The sequence below is a fragment of the Entelurus aequoreus genome, linkage group LG09 (genome assembly GCF_033978785.1).
Source record: "Entelurus aequoreus isolate RoL-2023_Sb linkage group LG09, RoL_Eaeq_v1.1, whole genome shotgun sequence".
NCBI classification, from domain to species: Eukaryota; Metazoa; Chordata; class Actinopteri; order Syngnathiformes; family Syngnathidae; genus Entelurus; species Entelurus aequoreus.
In genome coordinates this window covers 68,470,143-68,486,506 of record NC_084739.1, presented here as the reverse complement: position 1 = coordinate 68,486,506, position 16,364 = coordinate 68,470,143, and the positions used below count along the sequence as shown (strand labels likewise).

General features: G+C 33.8%; 1 protein-coding gene across 1 annotated transcript in view; it reads left to right on the top strand.

Annotated features, from left to right (window-relative positions):
• Nucleotides 1-16,364, top strand: part of LOC133657656 (glutamate receptor ionotropic, delta-1-like) — a 1,080,304-nt gene that overhangs the window by 793,734 nt on the left and 270,206 nt on the right. The window lies entirely within an intron of this gene.

Here is a 16,364-nt window from a genome sequence, read left to right as displayed (position 1 = left end):
ACAGGTAAAACATAGTAAACTACAGGTGAAACATAGTAAACTACAGGTGAAACAAAGTAAATTACAAGTGAAACATGGTAAACTACAGGTTAAACATGGTAAACTACAGGTGAAACATAGTAAACTACAGGTGAAATATAGTAAATTACAGGTGAAACATGGTAAACTACAGGTTAAACATGGTAAACTACAGGTGAAACATAGTAAACTACAGGGGAAATATAGTAAATTACAGGTGAAACATGGTAAACTACAGGTGAAACATGGTAAACTACAGGTAAAACATGGTAAACTACATGTAAAACATGGTAAACTACAGGTGAAACATGGTAAACTACATGTGAAACATAGTAAACTACAGGTAAAACATAGTAAACTACAGGTGAAACAGTAAACTACAGGTGAAACATGGTAAAGTACAGGTGAAACATGGTAAACTGCAGGTTAAACATAGTAAACTACAGGTGAAACATGGTAAACTACAGGTGAAACAGTAAATTACACGTGAAACATAGTAAATTACACGTGAAACATAGTCAACTACAGGTGAAAAATGGTGAACTACAGGTGAAACATGGCAAACTACAGGTGAGACAAGGTAAACTATAGGTGAAACATGGTCAACTACAGGTGAAACATAGTAAACTACAGGTGAAACATAGTAAACTACAGGTGAAACATGGTAAACTACAGGTGAAACATGGTAAAGTACAGGTGAAACATGGTAAACTACACATGAAACATGGTAAAGTACAGGTGAAACATGGTTAACTACAGGTGAAACATGGTAAACTACAGGTAAACTACATGCACTTTTCAAGCTCTCTTTTTTTTTGGACCTCAAATCGGAAGAACAACATTTGAATAAAAGATGGTGCTTCGAGTCAATGCGCCCCCTAGAGGGCAGAGACTGAATTACATTTGTTGTTAGGGCCATAAAAAACTACTTTTAATTCCAAATACTTCACCACTAAAATATATTTCATCAATCATCAATTAAATTGAACAAAACTATGATTAAAAGTCATGTTATTGATATGTTTGATACATGCTAACTACATGTGGACTACTCATGTATTACAACAATGTAATAATCACTAAAAGAAATATTCCAAGTTACCTTAAATCCATCAAAAGATTCATGTTATATTTAATATTCATTAGCATAGTTTATTTACAATGACATGTCCAACATGACAATTGAATGCAATAATTACTAAAAAATAAATGAAATACCTCAAATGTATTATATTTTCAATATATTACATTATTTCATTCATGTTATGTTTAATATTCATCACCATATTAACTACATGCACACATCTTAATTAAAAAATATTACTAAAAATAAATAAAATTGTTTAAAGTGAAATACCTAAAAATAGGAATGATCTTCTAATACACTTTGAGTTATTATTCATGTTTACATTTGATTTACTGCCATAAACAATGGCGCATGACAAAACTCACTGCTGCCTCTAGTGGCCATAAAGAGCATGACTGTGCAATAAAGTTTGAGAGTGTGACTAAATCACAGACTAGTTCCTTGAAAAGACTAAATGATTGACTAGTTCCTTGAAAAGACTAAATCACAGACTAGTTCCTTGAAAAGACTAAATGATGACTAGTTCCTTGAGAAGACTAAATCACAGACTAGTTCCTTGAGAAGACTAAATCACAGATTAGTTCCTTGAAAAGACTAAATCATTGACTAGTTCCTTGAGAAGACTAAATCACTGACTAGTACTTTGAAAAGACTAAATGATGACTAGTTCCTTGAAAAGACTAAATCACAGACTAGTTCCTTGAAAGACTAAATGATGACTACTTCCTTGAAAAGACTAAATCACCGACTAGTTCCTTGAAAAAACTAAATCACCGACTAGTTCCTTGAAAAGACTAAATCACAGACTAGTTCCTTGAGAAGACTAAATCACAGATTAGTTCCTTGAAAAGAGTAAATCATTGACTAGTTCCTTGAGAAGACTAAATCACCGACTAGTTCCTTGAAAGACTAAATGATGACTACTTCCTTGAAAAGACTAAATCACCGACTAGTTCCTTGAAAAGACTAATTCACCGACTAGTTCCTTGAAAAGACTAAATCACAGATTAGTTCCTTGAAAAGACTAAATCACCGACTAGTTCCTTGAAAAGACTAAATCACCGACTAGTTCCTTGAAAAGACTAAATCACAGACTAGTTCCTTGAGAAGACTAAATCATTGACTAGTTCCTTGAGAAGACTAAATCACCGACTAGTTCCTTGAAAGACTAAATGATGACTACTTCCTTGAAAAGACTAAATCACCGACTAGTTCCTTGAAAAGACTAAATCACAGACTAGTTCCTTGAGAAGACTAAATCACTGACTAGTTCCTTGAGAAGACTAAATCACAGACTAGTTCCTTGAGAAGACTAAATCACTGACTAGTTCCTTGAGAAGACTAAATCACAGACTAGTTCCTTGAAAAGACTAAATCACCGACTAGTTCCTTGAGAAGACTAAATCACTGACTAGTTCCTTGAAAATACTAAATCACAGACTAGTTCCTTGAGAAGACTAAATCACAGATTAGTTCCTTGAAAAGACTAAATCATTGACTAGTTCCTTGAAAAGACTAAATGATGACTAGTTCCTTGAGAAGACTAAATCACAGATTAGTTCCTTGAAAAGACTAAATCATTGACTAGTTCCTTGAAAAGACTAAATGATGACTAGTTCCTTGAGAAGACTAAATCACAGATTAGTTCCTTGAAAAGACTAAATCACTGACTAGTTCCTTGAAAATACTAAATCACAGACTAGTTCCTTGAAAAGACTAAATCACCGACTAGTTCCTTGAAAAGACTAAATCACAGACTAGTTCCTTGAGAAGACTAAATCACAGATTAGTTCCTTGAAAAGACTAAAAGATGACTATTTCCTTGAGAAGACTAAATCACAGATTAGTTCCTTGAAAAGACTAAATCACTGACTAGTTCCTTGAAAATACTAAATCACCGACTAGTTCCTTGAAAAGACTAAATCACAGACTAGTTCCTTGAGAAGACTAAATCACAGATTAGTTCCTTGAAAAGACTAAATGATGACTAGTTCCTTGAGAAGACTAAATCACAGATTAGTTCCTTGAAAAGACTAAATCACTGACTAGTTCCTTGAAAATACTAAATCACCGACTAGTTCCTTGAAAAGACTAAATCACCGACTAGTTCCTTGAAAAGACTAAATCACAGACTAGTTCCTTGAGAAGACTAAATCACAGATTAGTTCCTTGAAAAGACTAAATCATTGACTAGTTCCTTGAGAAGACTAAATCACCGACTAGTTCTCTGAAAGACTAAATGATGACTACTTCCTTGAAAAGACTAAATCAAAGACTAGTACCTTGAAAAGACTAAATCACCGACTAGTTCCTTGAAAAGACTAAATCACAGACTAGTTCCTTGAGAAGACTAAATCACTGACTAGTTCTTTGAGAAGACTAAATCACCGACTAGTTCCTTGAGAAGACTAAATCACTGACTAGTTCCTTGAGAAGACTAAATCACAGACTAGTTCCTTGAAAAGACTAAATCACCGACTAGTTCCTTGAGAAGACTAAATCACTGACTAGTTCCTTGAAAAGACTAAATCACCGACTAGTCCCTTGAAAAGACTAAATCACAGACTAGTTCCTTGAGAAGACTAAATCACTGACTAGTTCCTTGAGAAGACTAAATCACTGACTAGTTCCTTGAGAAGACTAAATCACTGACTAGTTCCTTGAAAAGACTAAATCACCGACTAGTTCCTTGAGAAGACTAAATCACTGACTAGTTCCTTGAAAATACTAAATCACAGACTAGTTCCTTGAGAAGACTAAATCACAGATTAGTTCCTTGAAAAGACTAAATCATTGACTAGTTCCTTGAAAAGACTAAATGATGACTAGTTCCTTGAGAAGACTAAATCACAGATTAGTTCCTTGAAAAGACTAAATCATTGACTAGTTCCTTGAAAAGACTAAATGATGACTAGTTCCTTGAGAAGACTAAATCACAGATTAGTTCCTTGAAAAGACTAAATCATTGACTAGTTCCTTGAAAAGACTAAATGATGACTAGTTCCTTGAGAAGACTAAATCACGGATTAGTTCCTTGAAAAGACTAAATCACTGACTAGTTCCTTGAAAATACTAAATCACAGACTAGTTCCTTGAAAAGACTAAATCATTGACTAGTTCCTTGAAAAGACTAAATGATGACTAGTTCCTTGAGAAGACTAAATCACTGACTAGTTCCTTGAAAAGACTAAATCACAGATTAGTTCCTTGAAAAGACTAAATCACAGACTAGTTCCTTCAAAAGACTAAATCACTGACTAGTTCCTTGAACAGACTAAATCACCGTCTAGTTCCTTGAAAAGACTATATCACAGACTAGTTCCTTGAAAAGACTAAATCACCGACTAGTTCCTTGAAAAGACTAAATCACAGACTAGTTCCTTGAAAAGACTAAATCATTGACTAGTTCCTTGAGAAGACTAAATCACAGATTAGTTCCTTGAAAAGACTAAATCACTGACTAGTTCCTTGAAAATACTAAATCACAGACTAGTTCCTTGAGAAGACTAAATCACAGATTAGTTCCTTGAAAAGACTAAATAATTGACTAGTTCCTTGAAAAGACTAAATCACCGCCTAGTACTTTGAAAAGACTAAATGATGACTAGTTCCTTGAAAAGACTAAATCACAGACTAGTTCCTTGAAAGACTAAATGATGACTACTTCCTTGAAAAGACTAAATCACCGACTAGTTCCTTGAAAAGACTAAATCACAGTTTAGTTCCTTGAAAAGACTAAATGATGACTAGTTATTTGAAAAGACTAAATCACAGACTAGTTCCTTGAAAAGACTAAATCACAGACTAGTTCCTTGAAAAGACTAAATCACCGACTAGTTCCTTGAAAAGACTAAATCACAGACTAGTTCCTTGAAAAGACTAAATGATGACTAGTTCCTTGAAAAGACTAAATCACAGACTAGTTCCTTGAAAGACTAAATGATGACTACTTCCTTGAAAAGACTAAATCACCGACTAGTTCCTTGAGAAGACTAAATCACCGACTAGTTCCTTGAGAAGACTAAATCACTGACTAGTTCCTTGAGAAGACTAAATCACAGACTAGTTCCTTGAAAAGACTAAATCACCGACTAGTTCCTTGAGAAGACTAAATCACTGACTAGTTCCTTGAAAAGACTAAATCACCGACTAGTCCCTTGAAAAGACTAAATCACAGACTAGTTCCTTGAGAAGACTAAATCACTGACTAGTTCCTTGAGAAGACTAAATCACTGACTAGTTCCTTGAGAAGACTAAATCACTGACTAGTTCCTTGAAAAGACTAAATCACCGACTAGTTCCTTGAGAAGACTAAATCACTGACTAGTTCCTTGAAAATACTAAATCACAGACTAGTTCCTTGAGAAGACTAAATCACAGATTAGTTCCTTGAAAAGACTAAATCATTGACTAGTTCCTTGAAAAGACTAAATGATGACTAGTTCCTTGAGAAGACTAAATCACAGATTAGTTCCTTGAAAAGACTAAATCATTGACTAGTTCCTTGAAAAGACTAAATGATGACTAGTTCCTTGAGAAGACTAAATCACAGATTAGTTCCTTGAAAAGACTAAATCATTGACTAGTTCCTTGAAAAGACTAAATGATGACTAGTTCCTTGAGAAGACGAAATCACGGATTAGTTCCTTGAAAAGACTAAATCACTGACTAGTTCCTTGAAAATACTAAATCACAGACTAGTTCCTTGAAAAGACTAAATCATTGACTAGTTCCTTGAAAAGACTAAATGATGACTAGTTCCTTGAGAAGACTAAATCACTGACTAGTTCCTTGAAAAGACTAAATCACAGATTAGTTCCTTGAAAAGACTAAATCACAGACTAGTTCCTTCAAAAGACTAAATCACTGACTAGTTCCTTGAACAGACTAAATCACCGTCTAGTTCCTTGAAAAGACTATATCACAGACTAGTTCCTTGAAAAGACTATATCACAGACTAGTTCCTTGAAAAGACTAAATCACAGACTAGTTCCTTGAAAAGACTAAATCATTGACTAGTTCCTTGAGAAGACTAAATCACAGATTAGTTCCTTGAAAAGACTAAATCACTGACTAGTTCCTTGAAAATACTAAATCACGGACTAGTTCCTTGAGAAGACTAAATCACAGATTAGTTCCTTGAAAAGACTAAATAATTGACTAGTTCCTTGAAAAGACTAAATCACCGCCTAGTACTTTGAAAAGACTAAATGATGACTAGTTCCTTGAAAAGACTAAATCACAGACTAGTTCCTTGAAAGACTAAATGATGACTACTTCCTTGAAAAGACTAAATCACCGACTAGTTCCTTGAAAAGACTAAATCACAGTTTAGTTCCTTGAAAAGACTAAATGATGACTAGTTATTTGAAAAGACTAAATCACAGACTAGTTCCTTGAAAAGACTAAATCACAGACTAGTTCCTTGAAAAGACTAAATCACCGACTAGTTCCTTGAAAAGACTAAATCACAGACTAGTTCCTTGAAAAGACTAAATGATGACTAGTTCCTTGAAAAGACTAAATCACAGACTAGTTCCTTGAAAGACTAAATGATGACTACTTCCTTGAAAAGACTAAATCACCGACTAGTTCCTTGAAAAGACTAAATCACAGTTTAGTTCCTTGAAAAGACTAAATCACAGACTAGTTCCTTGAAAAGACTAAATCACCGACTAGTTCCTTGAAAAGACTAAATCACAGACTAGTTCCTTGAGAAGACTAAATGATGACTAGTTCTTTGAAAAGACTAAATCACCGACTAGTTCCTTGAAAAGACTAAATCACAGACTAGTTCCAAGAAAAGACTAAATGATGACTAGTTCCTTGAAAAGACTAAATCACAGACTAGTTCCTTGAAAAGACTAAATGATGACTAGTTCATTGAAAAGACTAAATCACAGACTAGTTCCTTGAAAAGACTTAATCACAGACTAGTTCCAAGAAAAGACTAAATGATGATTAGTTCCTTGAAAAGACTAAATCACAGACTAGTTCCAAGAAAAGACTAAATGATGATTAGTTCCTTGAAAAGACTAAATCACAGACTAATTCCTTGAAAAGACTAAATGATGACTAGTTCCTTGAAAAGACTAAATGATTGACTAGTTCCTTGAAAAGACTAAATCACAGACTAGTTCCTTGAAAAGACTAAATCATTGACTAGTTCCTTGAAAAGACTAAATGATGACTAGTTCCTTGAGAAGACTAAATCACTGACTAGTTCCTTGAAAAGACTAAATCACAGATTAGTTCCTTGAAAAGACTAAATCACAGACTAGTTCCTTCAAAAGACTAAATCACTGACTAGTTCCTTGAACAGACTAAATCACCGTCTAGTTCCTTGAAAAGACTATATCACAGACTAGTTCCTTGAAAAGACTAAATCACCGACTAGTTCCTTGAAAAGACTAAATCACAGACTAGTTCCTTGAAAAGACTAAATCATTGACTAGTTCCTTGAGAAGACTAAATCACAGATTAGTTCCTTGAAAAGACTAAATCACTGACTAGTTCCTTGAAAATACTAAATCACAGACTAGTTCCTTGAGAAGACTAAATCACAGATTAGTTCCTTGAAAAGACTAAATAATTGACTAGTTCCTTGAAAAGACTAAATCACCGCCTAGTACTTTGAAAAGACTAAATGATGACTAGTTCCTTGAAAAGACTAAATCACAGACTAGTTCCTTGAAAGACTAAATGATGACTACTTCCTTGAAAAGACTAAATCACCGACTAGTTCCTTGAAAAGACTAAATCACAGTTTAGTTCCTTGAAAAGACTAAATGATGACTAGTTATTTGAAAAGACTAAATCACAGACTAGTTCCTTGAAAAGACTAAATCACAGACTAGTTCCTTGAAAAGACTAAATCACTGACTAGTTCCTTGAAAAGACTAAATCACAGACTAGTTCCTTGAAAAGACTAAATGATGACTAGTTCCTTGAAAAGACTAAATCACAGACTAGTTCCTTGAAAGACTAAATGATGACTACTTCCTTGAAAAGACTAAATCACCGACTAGTTCCTTGAAAAGACTAAATCACAGTTTAGTTCCTTGAAAAGACTAAATCACAGACTAGTTCCTTGAAAAGACTAAATCACCGACTAGTTCCTTGAAAAGACTAAATCACAGACTAGTTCCTTGAGAAGACTAAATGATGACTAGTTCTTTGAAAAGACTAAATCACCGACTAGTTCCTTGAAAAGACTAAATCACAGACTAGTTCCAAGAAAAGACTAAATGATGACTAGTTCCTTGAAAAGACTAAATCACAGACTAGTTCCTTGAAAAGACTAAATGATGACTAGTTCATTGAAAAGACTAAATCACAGACTAGTTCCTTGAAAAGACTTAATCACAGACTAGTTCCAAAAAAAGACTAAATGATGATTAGTTCCTTGAAAAGACTAAATCACAGACTAGTTCCAAGAAAAGACTAAATGATGATTAGTTCCTTGAAAAGACTAAATCACAGACTAATTCCTTGAAAAGACTAAATGATGACTAGTTCCTTGAAAAGACTAAATGATTGACTAGTTCCTTGAAAAGACTAAATCACAGACTAGTTCCTTGAAAAGACTAAATCATTGACTAGTTCCTTGAAAAGACTAAATGATGACTAGTTCCTTGAGAAGACTAAATCACTGACTAGTTCCTTGAAAAGACTAAATGATGACTAGTTCCTTGAAAAGACTAAATGATTGACTAGTTCCTTGAAAAGACTAAATCACAGACTAGTTCCTTGAAAAGACTAAATCATTGACTAGTTCCTTGAAAAGACTAAATGATGACTAGTTCCTTGAGAAGACTAAATCACTGACTAGTTCCTTGAAAAGACTAAATCACAGATTAGTTCCTTGAAAAGACTAAATCACAGACTAGTTCCTTCAAAAGACTAAATCACTGACTAGTTCCTTGAACAGACTAAATCACCGTCTAGTTCCTTGAAAAGACTATATCACAGACTAGTTCCTTGAAAAGACTAAATCACCGACTAGTTCCTTGAAAAGACTAAATCACAGACTAGTTCCTTGAAAAGACTAAATCATTGACTAGTTCCTTGAGAAGACTAAATCACAGATTAGTTCCTTGAAAAGACTAAATCACTGACTAGTTCCTTGAAAATACTAAATCACAGACTAGTTCCTTGAGAAGACTAAATCACAGATTAGTTCCTTGAAAAGACTAAATAATTGACTAGTTCCTTGAAAAGACTAAATCACCGCCTAGTACTTTGAAAAGACTAAATGATGACTAGTTCCTTGAAAAGACTAAATCACAGACTAGTTCCTTGAAAGACTAAATGATGACTACTTCCTTGAAAAGACTAAATCACCGACTAGTTCCTTGAAAAGACTAAATCACAGTTTAGTTCCTTGAAAAGACTAAATGATGACTAGTTATTTGAAAAGACTAAATCACAGACTAGTTCCTTGAAAAGACTAAATCACAGACTAGTTCCTTGAAAAGACTAAATCACCGACTAGTTCCTTGAAAAGACTAAATCACAGACTAGTTCCTTGAAAAGACTAAATGATGACTAGTTCCTTGAAAAGACTAAATCACAGACTAGTTCCTTGAAAGACTAAATGATGACTACTTCCTTGAAAAGACTAAATCACCGACTAGTTCCTTGAAAAGACTAAATCACAGTTTAGTTCCTTGAAAAGACTAAATCACAGATTAGTTCCTTGAAAAGACTAAATCACCGACTAGTTCCTTGAAAAGACTAAATCACAGACTAGTTCCTTGAGAAGACTAAATGATGACTAGTTCTTTGAAAAGACTAAATCACCGACTAGTTCCTTGAAAAGACTAAATCACAGACTAGTTCCAAGAAAAGACTAAATGATGACTAGTTCCTTGAAAAGACTAAATCACAGACTAGTTCCTTGAAAAGACTAAATGATGACTAGTTCATTGAAAAGACTAAATCACAGACTAGTTCCTTGAAAAGACTTAATCACAGACTAGTTCCAAGAAAAGACTAAATGATGATTAGTTCCTTGAAAAGACTAAATCACAGACTAGTTCCAAGAAAAGACTAAATGATGATTAGTTCATTGAAAAGACTAAATCACAGACTAATTCCTTGAAAAGACTAAATGATGACTAGTTCCTTGAAAAGACTAAATGATTGACTAGTTCCTTGAAAAGACTAAATCACAGACTAGTTCCTTGAAAAGACTAAATCATTGACTAGTTCCTTGAAAAGACTAAATGATGACTAGTTCCTTGAGAAGACTAAATCACTGACTAGTTCCTTGAAAAGACTAAATCACAGATTAGTTCCTTGAAAAGACTAAATCACAGACTAGTTCCTTCAAAAGACTAAATCACTGACTAGTTCCTTGAACAGACTAAATCACCGTCTAGTTCCTTGAAAAGACTATATCACAGACTAGTTCCTTGAAAAGACTAAATCACCGACTAGTTCCTTGAAAAGACTAAATCACAGACTAGTTCCTTGAAAAGACTAAATCATTGACTAGTTCCTTGAGAAGACTAAATCACAGATTAGTTCCTTGAAAAGACTAAATCACTGACTAGTTCCTTGAAAATACTAAATCACAGACTAGTTCCTTGAGAAGACTAAATCACAGATTAGTTCCTTGAAAAGACTAAATAATTGACTAGTTCCTTGAAAAGACTAAATCACCGCCTAGTACTTTGAAAAGACTAAATGATGACTAGTTCCTTGAAAAGACTAAATCACAGACTAGTTCCTTGAAAGACTAAATGATGACTACTTCCTTGAAAAGACTAAATCACCGACTAGTTCCTTGAAAAGACTAAATCACAGTTTAGTTCCTTGAAAAGACTAAATGATGACTAGTTATTTGAAAAGACTAAATCACAGACTAGTTCCTTGAAAAGACTAAATCACAGACTAGTTCCTTGAAAAGACTAAATCACCGACTAGTTCCTTGAAAAGACTAAATCACAGACTAGTTCCTTGAAAAGACTAAATGATGACTAGTTCCTTGAAAAGACTAAATCACAGACTAGTTCCTTGAAAGACTAAATGATGACTACTTCCTTGAAAAGACTAAATCACCGACTAGTTCCTTGAAAAGACTAAATCACAGTTTAGTTCCTTGAAAAGACTAAATCACAGACTAGTTCCTTGAAAAGACTAAATCACCGACTAGTTCCTTGAAAAGACTAAATCACAGACTAGTTCCTTGAGAAGACTAAATGATGACTAGTTCTTTGAAAAGACTAAATCACCGACTAGTTCCTTGAAAAGACTAAATCACAGACTAGTTCCAAGAAAAGACTAAATGATGACTAGTTCCTTGAAAAGACTAAATCACAGACTAGTTCCTTGAAAAGACTAAATGATGACTAGTTCATTGAAAAGACTAAATCACAGACTAGTTCCTTGAAAAGACTTAATCACAGACTAGTTCCAAGAAAAGACTAAATGATGATTAGTTCCTTGAAAAGACTAAATCACAGACTAGTTCCAAGAAAAGACTAAATGATGATTAGTTCCTTGAAAAGACTAAATCACAGACTAATTCCTTGAAAAGACTAAATGATGACTAGTTCCTTGAAAAGCCTAAATCACAGACTAGTTCCTTGAAAATACTAAATGATGACTAGTTCCTTGAAAAGACTAAATGATTGACTAGTTCCTTGAAAAGACTAAATCACAGATTAGTTCCTTGAAAAGAATAAATCACAGACTAGTTCCTTGAAAAGACTAAATGATGACTAGTTCCTTGAAAAGACTAAATCACAGATTAGTTCCTTGAAAAGACTAAATGATGACTAGTTCCTTGAAAAGACTAAATCACAGAGTAGTTCCTTGAAAAGACTAAATCACAGACTAGTTCCAAGAAAAGACTAAATGATGACTAGTTCCTTGAAAAGACTAAATCACAGACTAGTTCCTTGAAAAGACTAAATGATGACTAGTTCATTGAAAAGACTAAATCACAGACTAGTTCCTTGAAAAGACTTAATCACAGACTAGTTCCAAGAAAAGACTAAATGATGATTAGTTCCTTGAAAAGACTAAATCACAGACTAGTTCCAAGAAAAGACTAAATGATGATTAGTTCCTTGAAAAGACTAAATCACAGACTAATTCCTTGAAAAGACTAAATGATGACTAGTTCCTTGAAAAGCCTAAATCACAGACTAGTTCCTTGAAAATACTAAATGATGACTAGTTCCTTGAAAAGACTAAATGATTGACTAGTTCCTTGAAAAGACTAAATCACAGATTAGTTCCTTGAAAAGAATAAATCACAGACTAGTTCCTTGAAAAGACTAAATGATGACTAGTTCCTTGAAAAGACTAAATCACAGATTAGTTCCTTGAAAAGACTAAATGATGACTAGTTCCTTGAAAAGACTAAATCACAGACTAGTTCCTTGAAAAGACTAAATGATGACTAGTTCCTTGAAAAGACTAAATCACAGACTAGTTCCTTGAAAATACTAAATCATTGACTAGTTCCTTGAAAAGACTAAATGATTGACTAGTTCCTTGAAAAGACTAAATCACAGATTAGTTCCTTGAAAAGACTAAATCACAGACTAGTTCCTTCAAAAGACTAAATCACTGACTAGTTCCTTGAACAGACTAAATCACCGTCTAGTTCCTTGAAAAGACTATATCACAGACTAGTTCCTTGAAAAGACTAAATCACCGACTAGTTCCTTGAAAAGACTAAATCACAGACTAGTTCCTTGAAAAGACTAAATCATTGACTAGTTCCTTGAGAAGACTAAATCACAGATTAGTTCCTTGAAAAGACTAAATCACTGACTAGTTCCTTGAAAATACTAAATCACAGACTAGTTCCTTGAGAAGACTAAATCACAGATTAGTTCCTTGAAAAGACTAAATAATTGACTAGTTCCTTGAAAAGACTAAATCACCGCCTAGTACTTTGAAAAGACTAAATGATGACTAGTTCCTTGAAAAGACTAAATCACAGACTAGTTCCTTGAAAGACTAAATGATGACTACTTCCTTGAAAAGACTAAATCACCGACTAGTTCCTTGAAAAGACTAAATCACAGTTTAGTTCCTTGAAAAGACTAAATGATGACTAGTTATTTGAAAAGACTAAATCACAGACTAGTTCCTTGAAAAGACTAAATCACAGACTAGTTCCTTGAAAAGACTAAATCACCGACTAGTTCCTTGAAAAGACTAAATCACAGACTAGTTCCTTGAAAAGACTAAATGATGACTAGTTCCTTGAAAAGACTAAATCACAGACTAGTTCCTTGAAAGACTAAATGATGACTACTTCCTTGAAAAGACTAAATCACCGACTAGTTCCTTGAAAAGACTAAATCACAGTTTAGTTCCTTGAAAAGACTAAATCACAGACTAGTTCCTTGAAAAGACTAAATCACCGACTAGTTCCTTGAAAAGACTAAATCACAGACTAGTTCCTTGAGAAGACTAAATGATGACTAGTTCTTTGAAAAGACTAAATCACCGACTAGTTCCTTGAAAAGACTAAATCACAGACTAGTTCCAAGAAAAGACTAAATGATGACTAGTTCCTTGAAAAGACTAAATCACAGACTAGTTCCTTGAAAAGACTAAATGATGACTAGTTCATTGAAAAGACTAAATCACAGACTAGTTCCTTGAAAAGACTTAATCACAGACTAGTTCCAAGAAAAGACTAAATGATGATTAGTTCCTTGAAAAGACTAAATCACAGACTAGTTCCAAGAAAAGACTAAATGATGATTAGTTCCTTGAAAAGACTAAATCACAGACTAATTCCTTGAAAAGACTAAATGATGACTAGTTCCTTGAAAAGCCTAAATCACAGACTAGTTCCTTGAAAATACTAAATGATGACTAGTTCCTTGAAAAGACTAAATGATTGACTAGTTCCTTGAAAAGACTAAATCACAGATTAGTTCCTTGAAAAGAATAAATCACAGACTAGTTCCTTGAAAAGACTAAATGATGACTAGTTCCTTGAAAAGACTAAATCACAGATTAGTTCCTTGAAAAGACTAAATGATGACTAGTTCCTTGAAAAGACTAAATCACAGAGTAGTTCCTTGAAAAGACTAAATCACAGACTAGTTCCAAGAAAAGACTAAATGATGACTAGTTCCTTGAAAAGACTAAATCACAGACTAGTTCCTTGAAAAGACTAAATGATGACTAGTTCATTGAAAAGACTAAATCACAGACTAGTTCCTTGAAAAGACTTAATCACAGACTAGTTCCAAGAAAAGACTAAATGATGATTAGTTCCTTGAAAAGACTAAATCACAGACTAGTTCCAAGAAAAGACTAAATGATGATTAGTTCCTTGAAAAGACTAAATCACAGACTAATTCCTTGAAAAGACTAAATGATGACTAGTTCCTTGAAAAGCCTAAATCACAGACTAGTTCCTTGAAAATACTAAATGATGACTAGTTCCTTGAAAAGACTAAATGATTGACTAGTTCCTTGAAAAGACTAAATCACAGATTAGTTCCTTGAAAAGAATAAATCACAGACTAGTTCCTTGAAAAGACTAAATGATGACTAGTTCCTTGAAAAGACTAAATCACAGATTAGTTCCTTGAAAAGACTAAATGATGACTAGTTCCTTGAAAAGACTAAATCACAGACTAGTTCCTTGAAAAGACTAAATGATGACTAGTTCCTTGAAAAGACTAAATCACAGACTAGTTCCTTGAAAATACTAAATCATTGACTAGTTCCTTGAAAAGACTAAATGATTGACTAGTTCCTTGAAAAGACTAAATGATGACTAGTTCCTTGAAAAGACTAAATCACAGACTAGTTCCTTGAAAAGACTAAATCACCGACTAGTACCTTGAAAAGACTAAATGATGACTAGTTCCTTGAAAAGACTAAATCACCGACTAGTACCTTGAAAAGACTAAATGATGACTAGTTCCTTGAAAAGACTAAATGATGACTACTTCCTTGAAAAGACTAAATCACCGACTAGTTGGAAGTTGTCTATCGCACTCCAACATTTCTTCCAGTTGAGTTTCACCCGCTGCAGTTTAGTGCAGCTTTATATTGAGCAATTACTGACGGCTGGACGATGAAACGACACAGTTCATATTTCCAAATCAGCATTCATCAAATGTAACGAGGCGGAAGTAGTGGCAGGGGTGGAGAACAAGATAAGAAGACATCAAGAAGAACAAGAAAAGAATGTATTTTTTTCTCACAGCAGGTGGCGTCTCCCAGAAAGAGTGAGGTAGACACTATGGAGCACGCCCGTATATAAGCCACACCCACTCAATTTTAGAAGAAAAACATATTTTCTATATATTAGCTGCAGATATATACTTGTTGTGAAATGAGTTGTTTACATATAAATATTTAGTAAATGTTTATTTACATAACTTAAATGTTTTCAAACAATGTCTGTAACAGGGCAGTAAAGCGGCTGATCAAACAAAACAGAAGTCATCGCCACGGTGATGTTTTGGTGAATTTAGGACAATGAAACAACACAAAAAGAATGCCACAGTAAGTTAATAACACTAACACAGACACTCGTTAACATGTTAGCATATTAGCTAATGCTAACGACCCTAGCTCGATTACATTAAGATAGCACGTACAAATATGCATGGAAACACTCCTACTGACATCACACACGGTACGCTTTAGTAAGTATGAATTGTTTTAGTTGTATTGTAAAACTTAAACGTTGTTCGGAGTAACGAATGCAGAATACATAAGAGTAGAAACGTTATGGACGGCAAGAAGACAGAACGGCTCAGGTTGAAAGCAGAAAAACTAAAAAATGGCGCCATAGCACAAACACTAACACACCTTTTCAGTGTCTAACGATAGCTATTTGTTGAATTATGGCCGTTAGCAAAGAAAAGGTAATAACACTAAAACATTTGTTAACATATTAGCTAATGCTAACGACCCTAGTACGATTACATTAAGATAGCACGTACAAATATGCATGAAGACACTCCTACTGACATTACACACGGGACGCTTTATTAAGTAGGAATTGTTTTAGTTATATTGTAAAACTTCAACATTGCTTGGAGTAACAAACGCAGAATCCATAAGAGTAGAAACGTTATGGACGGTTAAGAAGTTAGAACGGCTCAGGTTGAAAGCAAAAAACCAAAAAATGGCGCCACGGCACAAACACTAACACACATTTTCAGCGTCTTTTAATAACTATTTGTTGAATTATGGCCGTCAGCAAAGAAAAGGTAATAACACTAAAACATTTGTTAACATATTAGCTAATGCTAAC